This window comes from Nuphar pumila, chromosome 16 (genome assembly GCF_984573655.1).
Source record: "Nuphar pumila chromosome 16, dmNupPumi1.hap1.1, whole genome shotgun sequence".
Lineage (NCBI taxonomy): Eukaryota > Viridiplantae > Streptophyta > Magnoliopsida > Nymphaeales > Nymphaeaceae > Nuphar > Nuphar pumila.
In genome coordinates, this window is record NC_143264.1 from 64,712,864 (window position 1) to 64,725,501 (window position 12,638).

A 12,638-nucleotide genomic window follows, 5' to 3' on the forward strand; every position below is an offset into this window, starting at 1 on the left:
TTTTAAGCATGAATTCTCTATTAAAGATCTAGGTACCCTGCACTATTTTCTTGGGATAGAAGTTATCCATGAACCATCAGGTATTATGATTTGTCAGAGAAAATATATTTTAGACCTCTTGGTTAATATAGGAGATAGGTACGATAGATTGGAAACAAGTGGTAACTCTATATGCACCAAATGTAGTTTTATTAAAACATGGAGGACAGTTGTTAGAAGATGTCACATAGTACAAAACTATCAATGGAGCCCTACAATATGTCATATTTATCATACTAGATATCGCATATTTAGTTAACAAGACCTGTCAGTTTATGCATGAACCAAGTCAGGTTGGGTCTATAGATTAAGAGGTCCTCTTCTCTTAAACTATATGTTTTCTTATGCTGATTTGGCAGGATGTTCATATGACTGCAAGCATACAAGCAGTTATCTAAATATATGGGTCCAATCTTTTATCGTGGAGCTCTACTAAACAATGTACAATTGCCAGATTGAGTACCGAAGCAAAATATAAAGTCATTGTAGGGGTCATAGAGCTTGTTTGGCTCAAACAACTTTTACCAGAGTTGGACATCCTCTTTTGTAAAGTTTCCACCTTATGGTGTGATCCCTACAAGAAAAATGGCTATTAGCGACGGAAGTTTGCGATGGATTTTTTCTATCGCAACTTTGTGGCGGATTACCGAGAGAAACAAATTTGTCGCTAAAATCCGTAATATTTACGAAAATAGTGATGAAAAAACCTTCGTCACCAAATCCGTCGCTACTTAGCGACGTCTGGTTTTTGTCGTAATACCCGCGGCATTTAGCGATGGAATTGGCGACGAAAGTTTTTCCGTCGCTACTTAGCGATGACGTTAGCGACGGCAATATTCCGTCGCTAACTGGTCATGTGCACTTGCAATGGCGTTGCGACGGAAGTTGGTCGTCGCTAAATTTCTCATAAATCCCTAATCAGAACCCTTCTTTCTCTTTCTTGTTTTGTCTCTTCCGCTCGACGCATTCCCCCAGTTGTCGCCCTCTCCCGCCCGATGCATTTCCCCAGCCGCTGCCCTCTCCCGCCTGACGCACTCCCCGACCATCGCGCCCTGTTCCGCTCCTGTCGCCCGACGTCTCACAGGTAAGTAGGGCATTTTTTTTTCGGCAGGGGTCGCCCCCTGCCTCATTCTTTTTTTTTCGGCAGGGGGGGAGCCTGCCTCATTTTTTTTTCGGCAGGGGGTCGCCCCCCTGCCTCTTTTTTTTTCGGCAAGGGGGGGCGACCCCCTGCCTCTTTTTTTTCGGCAGGGGGACGCCCCCCTTGCCTCATTTTTTTATTCGAGCAAGGGGTCGTCCCCCTGCCTATTTTTTTTTTGGGCAGGGGGGCGACCCCCTGCCTCATTTTTTTTTTCCGACAGGGGGTCATCCCTGCCTCGTTCTTTTTTTTGGCAGGGGGGGCGCCTGCCGTGTTTTTTTTTTTCGGCAAAGGGTCATCCCTCTGCGTCATTTTTTATTTCTGGCAGGGGGGTCGCCCCCTGCTTTTCGGGTAGGGGGTCGCCCCCCTGCCTCTTTTTTTTCCGGCAGGGGGGGCGACCCCCTGTCTCTTTTTTTTCGGCAGGGGGTCGCCCATTGCCTCTTTTTTTTTTCGGCAGGGGGTCGCTCACTGCCTCTCTTTTTTTCGGGCAGGGAGGTGACCCCCTGCCTCATTTCTTTTTTCCAACAGGGGGTCGCCCCCTCTGCCTCGTTCTTTTTTTCCGACAGGGGGGTGCCTGCTTCATTTTTTTTTTGACAGGGGGTCGCCCCCCTGCTTTTCCGGCAAGGGGGTCGCCCCCTGCCTCTTTTTTCAGTAGGGGGTCGCCCCCCTTGCCTCATTTTTTTATTCGGGCAGAGGGTCGCCCCCCTGCCTCATTTTTTTTTCTGGCATGGGGTCACCCCTCCTGCCTCATTTTTTTTTTTTTTTGCAGGGGGGCGACGGGCCGGGGGGCGCCCGACGATCGTCGGGTTCCTGAACCACGACATCACCCCGTGCCTGCCACTCCATGGGACGATCACTGCCTCCAAAGACCTCGTGTCGTTGTCGTACATCGTTGGCCTACTGACTGGCCGGCCAAACTCAAAAACTTGTTGGGCTGAACGGAGAGGTGGTTGACGCCTGGGAGGCGTTCCGCCTCATTGGAATCCCATCCGACTTCGATATTTATTCTAATTTTTTTCCTTTCGGCAGAGGGTGACTTCATTTTAACACAGTGTCTCTTACAGATTTCTCAACGGATCCCGCTTGTGCCCCGCCACCTGTCGTAAGTAAGTAACAAAAATAATACAAATCGGGTAAATACCCGTGGTGAGTAAGTGATGCAAGCGCATCACATGTTATTTAATTTATTGGATGCAACACTTTACTGTTCACACACTCACTTAGTTGTTGATATCTAGGACTGCTTTGTTGGAGTTTAGAGATCATGCTGAGCATGATTTTGATGTAGGAGAATAGAAGTGTTCTTATTTTTGGAGTACGGATTCCATGCTAGGCATGGTAGTAATTAGCAAGATATTGTAGTGTGTTTGCTGCAGGTACGTGTTCGATATTTTTTTTATATAAATATTTTCGATGTATTGCAATGTTTGATGTAATTGTATCCATGTTTGCATGTAGTTACTTTCAATTTGATTATGACTTACATGTGAAATTGTATAATGAATGCATGCTTCAAATGAATGTATTGTGTTATGAATAGTTTGCACATGAAAATATTAAGTTATCAATGCATGCATCATAATTCTTGTGATTGTATGACATCATATATTGCATGATAAATTTGATATTTGTTTCATCATAACATTCTGATGATTATCTTTTAACTGGTTGGGATACTATTCGTAATATCATACGACAAAATGACTGCAAACCATGAATGGATGTATCGTAGGATAGTTGACAATGAGTTATCGCATGAATATATGGATGGTGATGAAAGTTTTATTGAATTTGCAACGGCAAGTGTCAGTACATCCACAGATCGGATTAGGTGTCCCTGCAAGATTTATAAGAGCAATCGATTTATAGAACCTCATGGCATTAGACATCACCTATACAGGAAGGGTTTTGTAAGTGATTATCAGAATTGGATGTTTCATGGTGAAGAATTTATAAATAATTTTGATGCACGGGTAAATGTGGTGCACGGTAATCTATATATGGATTTGATATATGATGTCGCAGGAACATAACTAGGTTCTGCTATGGGTCCTAGTGATGTAACAGCTGTAATAGATGAAGAATCACCAAACGATGCAGCTAGTAGATTTTATGATTTACTTAGAGATGTTGATGAGCCATTTTTGAACGGTTGCAAGACTCACACTATCTTGTCTGCAGTTCTTCAACTAAGGAATTTGAAGTCTGAGTATAATTTGAGTCAATCATGTTTTAACCGTTTGTACATGATTGTGAAGAGTATGTTGCACAAAGATGAGAAATTGCCACAAAATTTCTATCGTGCGAAGGTTATGGTCAACGCTCTAGGTATGGGGTATAAAAAGATATATGCTTGTCTAAATCATTGCATGTTGTATTTCAAGGATCAGGAAAATAACATATCATGTTCGTCATGTGAGCATCCTCGGTTCAAGTCAAAGACAAGAGGAAATGGTAGCACGAGATCAAAAGAAGTTTCATACAAGTCGCTCTGCTACTTTTCTATCACTCCTAGATTGCAACGATTGTATATGTCTTCAAGGACAGCTAAACACATGAGATGGCATACAAATAAAGTTTGACATGATGAAGACAAGATCACGCATCCTGTTGATGTGAAAGCTTGAAAGCACTTTGATCTTACTCATCAGAACTTCGCAATGGAAGTGAGAAATGTTAAACTCAGTCTATGTACAGATGGATTTAATCCATTTGGGGGTAGATCAACTCCATACTCATACTGGCCAGTATTTGTAACTTCATACAACCTTCCACCAAGTTTGTGTATAAAGCAATCAAATTTTTTCTTGTCTTTATTGATCCCTGGTCTGACCTCACTGGCCAAAATCTTGATGTATATTTAAGGTCATTGATTGATGAACTAAAAGTACTATGGGATGACGGTGTTACCACGTATGATGCCCACAAAAAACAAAATTTCAATATGAAGGCCATTGTTCTATGGACAATCAATGACTTCTCTGCATATGGTATGTTATCTGGTTTGAGCATACATGGGAAGTTGGCATGTCCGTACTGCATGGAGGATACAAAAACTTTTATGGACGCATGGAAGGAAGCCATGCTGGTTTGAATGTCATCGTTGATTTCTACCTAGCGGCCATCCGTTCTGATGCCAAAGGAATGTGTTTCGAGCAGGCATAACTGAAATGGAAGGTCCACCTATAAGATTGTCTGGCATAGAGATTTTAAGAAAATTACAATACTTTTCAGATATATTAACAGATGCCCGTAGTTCGACGCCCTTCCTCGGATTTGGAAAGGATCACAATTGGACAAAGAAATCTATTTTTTGAGAACTACCATAATAGTCAACCCTATTGATACGACATAATTTGGATGTGATGCATGTGGAGAAAAATGTGTTTGATAATGTGTTCAATAGAGTAATGAATGTTAAAGAAAAAATGAAGGATAATTTGAAGGCCCGTATGAATTTAAAAGTAATATGTAAAAGACCAGAATTAGAACTCAAAGAGTATAATGGCAAAGTACTGAAATCAAAGGCAAGGTACGTGCTTGGACTTGATCAAATAAAGCAGGTATGTCAATGGTTGAGACAGTTGAGATTTCCATATGGATATGTCTCTAACATTGCTTGGGCTGTGAAGATTGATGATGGACAGTTATATGGGTTGAAGAGCCATGATTGTCATATCTTTATGCAACGATTGATACCCCTAGCATTCTATGATATGTTAGACAAACCTATATGGGGGGTATTGTCTGAGTTGAGTGGATTTTTTAGAACATTGTGCGCATTGTAAGTCATAGTATCTGATGTAAGGAATCTCGAGGACTCTGTCATCACTACTGTTTGTCTGCTAGAAAAGATTTTTTCGTCGGCATTTTTCGATGTTATGAAACATTTGATCATACATTTGCCATATGAACTAAGGGTTGGTGGTCCTGTGCAATATCAGTGGATGTACCCATTTGAAAGGTATATGTTTTCTTATATTTGTCTCTTCAATAACAGATATTTCAAATTTGAAATGTATATTTTTGACAGATGCATGTTTGACCTCAAAAAAAAGATTTGTAATAAAGCAAGAGTAAAAGGCTCTATTTGTGAGACGTACACTTTAAAAGAGATTTCAAATTTCTCATCTATATACTTTGAACCTCACATTCGAACACGTTACACATGCCTGTCTCGTAACGATGATGGAGAACAAGTGACTGTAGCTGACAAACTATCGATATTTCAACCACTTGGGCATGCATTTGGTAGTTGCCGATCAAGACTCTTGACAGATCGAGAGCAAGACGCAGCACACATCTATATTCTTTTTAATTGCTCAGCGATCGACCCATACATCGAGTAAGTATATATAGACGCAACACAATTCTAAATCCTTTTATGTTCTATACGTGCATACATGGTTCAGTAATATAAGTATTTGTGGTTTGCAGACAATTTGATCTGGAGTTGTGAAGAGAAGTTTCGCATCTCACTGATACAAAAGTATAAAAAGAACGTGAAACTAAGTTTATGGAGTGGTTGAAAGAGTTGGTAAGGACGCTCACATAAATTGTGTACTTGTAAACAGCACTAAGTTACTTAATTGATCGTGATCACAATCATTGTTTATGTTTATAGGTCCGTCATGGTGATGTTAAAGATCAAGGAATATGTGATTTACAAAATGGTTCGACCAAAGTTGTGTAATGTTACAACGGGTATATCGTAAATGGTTATCAATTCCATACAAAAGACTATGGTATAAACAAATCAACAATGAATAGTGGCATGTGTGTCAAGGGTAGCAGCTACGGTGAAAATTAACATGATTACTATGGTGTTATAGAGGAAATAATGGAGTTGACTTACTTAGGTATAAATAATAAGGTAACTTTATTCAAGTGTCATTGGTTTGATCCAACTGCAATAAGAGTCGACAAAGCCTCAGGCATTGTGGAGGTGAATCATAAATCAAGGTTGGGAACATATGAACTATTCATGTTAGCCTCGCAAGCTCAACAAGTTTATTATACTTTATATCCGAGTACAAAAAAGTCAAATAGAAATGAATGGTGGGCAGTTTGCAAGGTGAAGTCCAAACTATACCCTGAGTATGATTAGTTACAAAAAGACAAGTTAAGTGAAGAGAGTGATTACTATCAATCAGATGATATCTATGACTTCTCTTATGGTCACGATGTTGTGCATGATATGCATGTCATATCTCCATTGGTCGATGAAACATTCATAAAAGAATATGATCCAAATGATATACCAAGTGGATGGGCTAACAATGAAGAAGAAGATGAAGAAGAAGAAGAATATGAAAGTCAAACAAGTGATGAGGAAGAATTCTTGAGCTAGTAAGCAAGATCTTGTAATACAAACCTCTATTTGAATGTATTCCAATGTTTTGAATATATTGCAATACTTGATATGAATGATTTGAATTATTTGAATGTATAAGAATGTATTGCAATGATTAGAATGATTTGCAGGTATTCCAATGATTTGAATGTATTGCAATACTTGATTTGAATTATTTGAATATATTAAAATGTATTGCAATGATTTGAATGATTTGTAGGTATTCCAATGATTTGAATGATTGGAATATATTGCAATACTTGATTTGAATTATTTTAATGTATTGAAATGTATTGCAATGATTTGAATGATTTGTAGGTATTTCAATGATTTGAATGTATTGCAATGCTTGATTTGAATTATTTGAATGCATTGAAATATTTGATGTGAATGATTTGAAACAATTTGAATGTAGTGCATGACATTTTTTATTTGTTAGAATATAGTTCATGGAGCTTACAGTGGTCGTTCATCCAGCAGTAGTCAGTCTCAGCCTTATCTTCACGGGCTCTTTTGATAGGTATATCATTTAACTAATTGGATGCTCGATTAGTTGAAATGTGCATTCTGAGAATTTCTAACATATTTTTTTACAGATGATGTTTCGCCTGTACATGACCCACCTACACCAGTTGATCATACAAGTCAGGAGCCAACACAGGATGTAGGGTCTTCTCAATCCGGCACAAGAAGACTCATTCGAATAGTGTATATCGATAATCGACCGTAAGTATTTCATTTTTACTTATTGCATATCTTATAAATATTGTATATTGATATTTATTGTGTACCAATTCATATGCAGCACGAGATTCGAGCCACAAAAAGTAGTACGTGATATTCAGAATTCACTACTTCAACATCTACCAGGACCGATCGCTCAATGGAAAGAGTATCCAAAAGAGGTGATAGACAGATTGTGGTCCTCATTCATGGTATATAGTTGTTTGTCATAGTTAATGTGTTTCATATTTAATTATTTGTTATAGTCATGTCTACTAACTTTCTGAAAATATTTGTAGGCTTCGAATCACTTTGCGACTACGATAGATGAACATGATGCAAGGAAGGTGTGGCAGAAGGTGGTCGTCAATCGATTTGCAGACATGCTGCACAATATGAAGACTGCAGCAAGAAAACCATCTGGCGAGATAGATGATCCACTGCAGTGGAAGGGCCATGGACCTCCTACTATCAGGTCAGATGTTTGGGATGCAATGTGTGACAAGTGGGTTGGGGATGCATTTCGAAACCGCTCAGCGAAGGCTGCACAAAATCGAGCGAAAATGCCCGAAGCCCATCTACACACGGGTGGATTTAGGACTTTTGGGAGTCACCTGAAGAAAATGGTAACTCATCAATATATAAACAAATCAATTTTATAAGTATTGTTGTAAACCTATTAACTAAATCTTTTATCATTTCACTTCACAGGAAGCAGAAAAATGAGGCATTGTGTCATACAAAGATGTGTTTGTTTAAAAACATAAACGTAAGACCATGAGAGATTTCATATCAGAGAAGGCAAGAACGACAATGGTATGTATATATTGTATTAATAATTATTATAATATACAAGTTATCATAAATATTGTAATTCTTAATTATTAATTCATACTGTAAACATTATTTTGTAGGAGTCATACGAGCAACAGATGGTAGAGCGATATGGCTATGACTCTACTCAGCATCCTCCTTTTGATCCTGCAGCATGGGTGACTGCAGCAGGTGAACCCAAAAAGGGTCGTGTGTTCAGATTTGGGAGTAATATGAACACCTCACCAGTCGTTGCTTCCTCCAGTCACGGCACAGAAACTTCTCCTGTCAACATCAGCTCCAAGCATCCAACTGATTCTTGGGATGATGTACGCCAGATCGTTAAGGACACAATGCGTGACTACTTTCATGAAACAATTGCCGACGTTCTTCAGGATGAGTTCAACAATTTTTTGCAGAACAGGGGAGCTTTGTTTGCAGGTGCCTCTCAGGTATGAAAATTTCATGTGATGTATTGCATGTCATTAGATTTCATATAACTTTGATTGTCTTAACTTAGGTGCATTGCATATAATTTATTTCAGTATATTTTGTTTGTCAATACTGACCTTTTATATAATATTTCAGTATAATATTTTTACTGCCTTAGAACACATGAGCATGATTGAATCACATATACAGTTTTTTTACTGCCTTTGAACACATATGAGCACGATAGAATCACATATACAATTTTTTTACTGCCTTAGAACACATATGAGCATTGTAGAATCACATATACAGTTTTTTGACTGTTTTAGAGCACATATGAGCATGGTAGAATCACATATACAGTTTTTTTGACAGCCTTAGAGCACATATGAGCATGATATAATCACATATACAGTTTTTTGCCTGCCTTAGAACACATATGAGCATGATAGAATCACATATATAGTTTTTTTACTGCCTTAGAGCACATATGAGCTTGATAGAATCACATATACAGTTTCTTTGACTGCCTTAGAACACATATGAGCATGATATAATCACATATACAGTTTTTTGCCTGCCTTAGAACACATATGAGCATGATAGAATCACATATAAAGTTTTTTTATTGCCTTAGAGCACATATGAGCGTGATAGAATCACATATAAAGTTTTTTTGACTGCCTTAGAACACATATGAGCATGATATAATCACATATACAGTTTTTTGCCTGCCTTAGAACACAAATAAGCATGATAGAATCACATATACAGTTTTTTGACTGCCTTAGAGCACATATGAGCATGGTAGAATCACATATAGAGTTTTTTTTACTGCCTTAGAACACATATGAGTATGATATAATCACATATATAGTTTTTTGTCTGCCTTATAATACATATGAGCATGATAGAATCACATATAAAGTTTTTTTACTGCCTTAGAGCACATATGAGCATGATAGAATCATATATACAGTTTTTTTGACGGCCTTAGAACACATATGAGCATGATAGAATCACATATGCAGTTTTTTGCCTGCCTTAGAACACATATGAGCATGATAGAATCACATATAAAGTTTTTTTACTGTCTTAGAACACATATGAGCATGGTAGAATCACATATATAGTTTTTTTACTGCTTTAGAGCACATATGAGCATGGTAGAATCACATATAAAGTTTTTTTACTGCCTTTAGAACACATATGAGCATGATTAAATCACATATAAAGTTTTTTTTACTGCCTTAGAACACATATGAGCATGGTAGAATCACATATACATTTTAATTTTTTGACTGCCTTACAGCACATATGAGCATGATTGAATCACATATAAGTTTTTTTACTGCCTTAAGAAAACATATGAGCATGATAGAATCACATATACAATTTTTTTACTGCCTTAGAACACATATGAGCATGATAGAATCACATATACAATTTTTTTACTACCTTAGAACACATATGAGCATGATAGAATCACATATACAGTTTTTTACTGCCTTAGAACACATATGAGCATGATAGAATCACATATACAGTTTTTTTACTACCTTAGAACACATATGAGCATGATAGAATCACATATAGAGTATAATTTATTTCAGTATATTTTGTTTATCAATACTGACATTTCTTTTCTCGTGTAGGTTGTTGGCGATAATCAGCGTAGTAGAGCTGAAGGGACAGATCAAGACAATGAACAAGAGGACGCACAAAATCTTGGCGATGATTAGATTCATGTGTTGAATTTATTCTACTTTCTTTTTGTTTCAAAAATGTAAATGTTGAATTGTAAATAATTAGAACTTGCGAATTTTACAGTGGATCGATTAATTGTTTTAGTTTCTTTTTATATGTATTTTGATGTGTACTTTGTTTTTTATTCACAAAAAATATAAATTGTACAGAAAATATAAATTGTATCGCGAGAAATTTTTTCTCAATATTTAATTTTGAAATATTTTTTTTATATTTTTTTCCTTGTTAGCGACGGATTAGCGACGGATTGGCGACGACTATAAATTCGTCGCAACACCAAAATCGTCGTATAGTAACGACGGCCTTGCAATGGATGTTGGCATTCGTTATTCCGTCGCAACTTTGCGACGGAACTGACGACAGATACATTCTGTCGCTACTTAGCGATGAAATGGGAGACAGATATATTCCATCGCTAATTAACGTCGAAAAATTCGCGATGAAAGTTATTCGTCTCTAATCCGACGCTAATCCGACACTAAGCTGTTTAGCCACAGATTAGTGTCGGATTAGCGACGGATTTAGGTCATCACTAATCCACAGGTTTCTTGTAGTTGATAATCTAGGTGTCACATACCTTGTTGTCAATTTGGTGTTTCATGTTCGAACTAGGCATATTAAAATTGACTATCATTTTATTCGAGAAACGGTTTTCAAAGGAGAAATTGATGTTCAATTCATCATGTCTCAAGAACAAGTTGTTGATATCTTGACTAAGCCTCTTTCAGGGAGCAAGTTCAGTTATTTAAGAGATAAGCTCAACCTCGTGTTGGCTGGCTTGAGAGGGTGTGTAAAGGTGACAGATCCAGACCCAAGTCCATATCTGTAATCCAAAGCAAATCCAAAAGGTTCCAACGTTAACCTCATGAAGTCACGTTAAGAAGAACCTCTCATGAAGTCCCACATTGATAAGAACTCTCATGAAGATAAGGTTGTTACAATCAATACTCCTAATGAGAGGGTCATTAAAAGGATCCTTCACAAACGTGAGTCTCGAGATTTTATCGACTCTAAGACGCTAAAACAATTATAGGGTGTTTAATCAAGTTGATTTTTCTCTTGTAAATGCCTATATAAATAAATAGAGGTAGACTCCTCTCATGGTGAATTAGAGAGAGAGAGAGAACCTTTCCCGCAGACGTAGGTCGAGCTTGACCGAACCGCGTTATATTGTGTCCCATTATGTAAGCGTGTATTCCAGTCTTGGACATGTTTTTTATTTTACCGAAAGGCCTGAGATTTGGTGTTTTTGAGTTGCTCTAGAGAAGCTTAAACTTGTTGAAGCCAAGGAGTTCATGATTCTCTCGTTTATATTTTACCAAAGAAATTAGCAGCCTCGAAAGCCTATTTCTTATGATTATTTAGTAACGTTATCAAAATTCTTCCATATCATATTTTTTGTATCTTATTAGTTTATTGCTGTGTAGTTAATTTAAAATGTGGCATATCTTTGGTGAAAAGTTTTTTCCTTTGGTTCGAGAGCAAACACATTTTTAGGCTTTGTTGTTGCAATAACCGTCTACATTTTTTAGGTGCTGATTTCGTTAAATTTCGAAATGTACTTTGTGTTAATGCATGAAGAAGGATGTTGTTTGATACCATGTGGAATTCTGACTTGCAAGCTAAGTCAGGTCGGGGCGACAAGACACAAGCAAAGCAAAGATTGGGTTCAACTTACATAAATGAACAGTGAATGAAATCTAATTCTAAGAAATGGAGGGTTTGGTGCTAGAACTAAACTCTACCCAAATGCCTGAATCCATACTAAAGGAAAACAGGATCATTGTTTTCCTTTTTCCATAACTAGATCAAATCATCCAATATAACTGCTATCATGGCTGTGGTTGGTAAGGAGAAATCACAGAGATAAATCACCAGACTGTTATCCTATGATCCAGATTACATGTCTGTACCGCGTAATACCAGCTTGCCTATAGAGGAAAAAAATGCTACCAACAAGGGCTACTAACGACTTCATGTTGTATGACCAGTTTTAAATCCGAACCTACGCGAGTCCAAAATGACCAAACTTACTAGAACATCTTGGATGGCCCATGTGGGCAATGTGGTGAATGAACATAAATGCACTTAAGTTGGATGTTGATTTGAAGAGTGATTTTGGCACTTATGCATATGGCTTTGTGCATTTGAAGTGGTATTACTGCACGCACTCGTCCCATATTGGTGTTGAACATCACCTTTTACATTTAAGTTGGTTGAGAAATATGAATTTTTATTATTGATCATATCAGTGGGATGTATATACTTACTGTTTGGAGATTCTTGTATCATAAGCACCATGTGGGACTACACGAATAGATATTTGTATCAAAAATCTAGTTGGAATCTAACGATGCAAGTTGTTTTGACTCAATC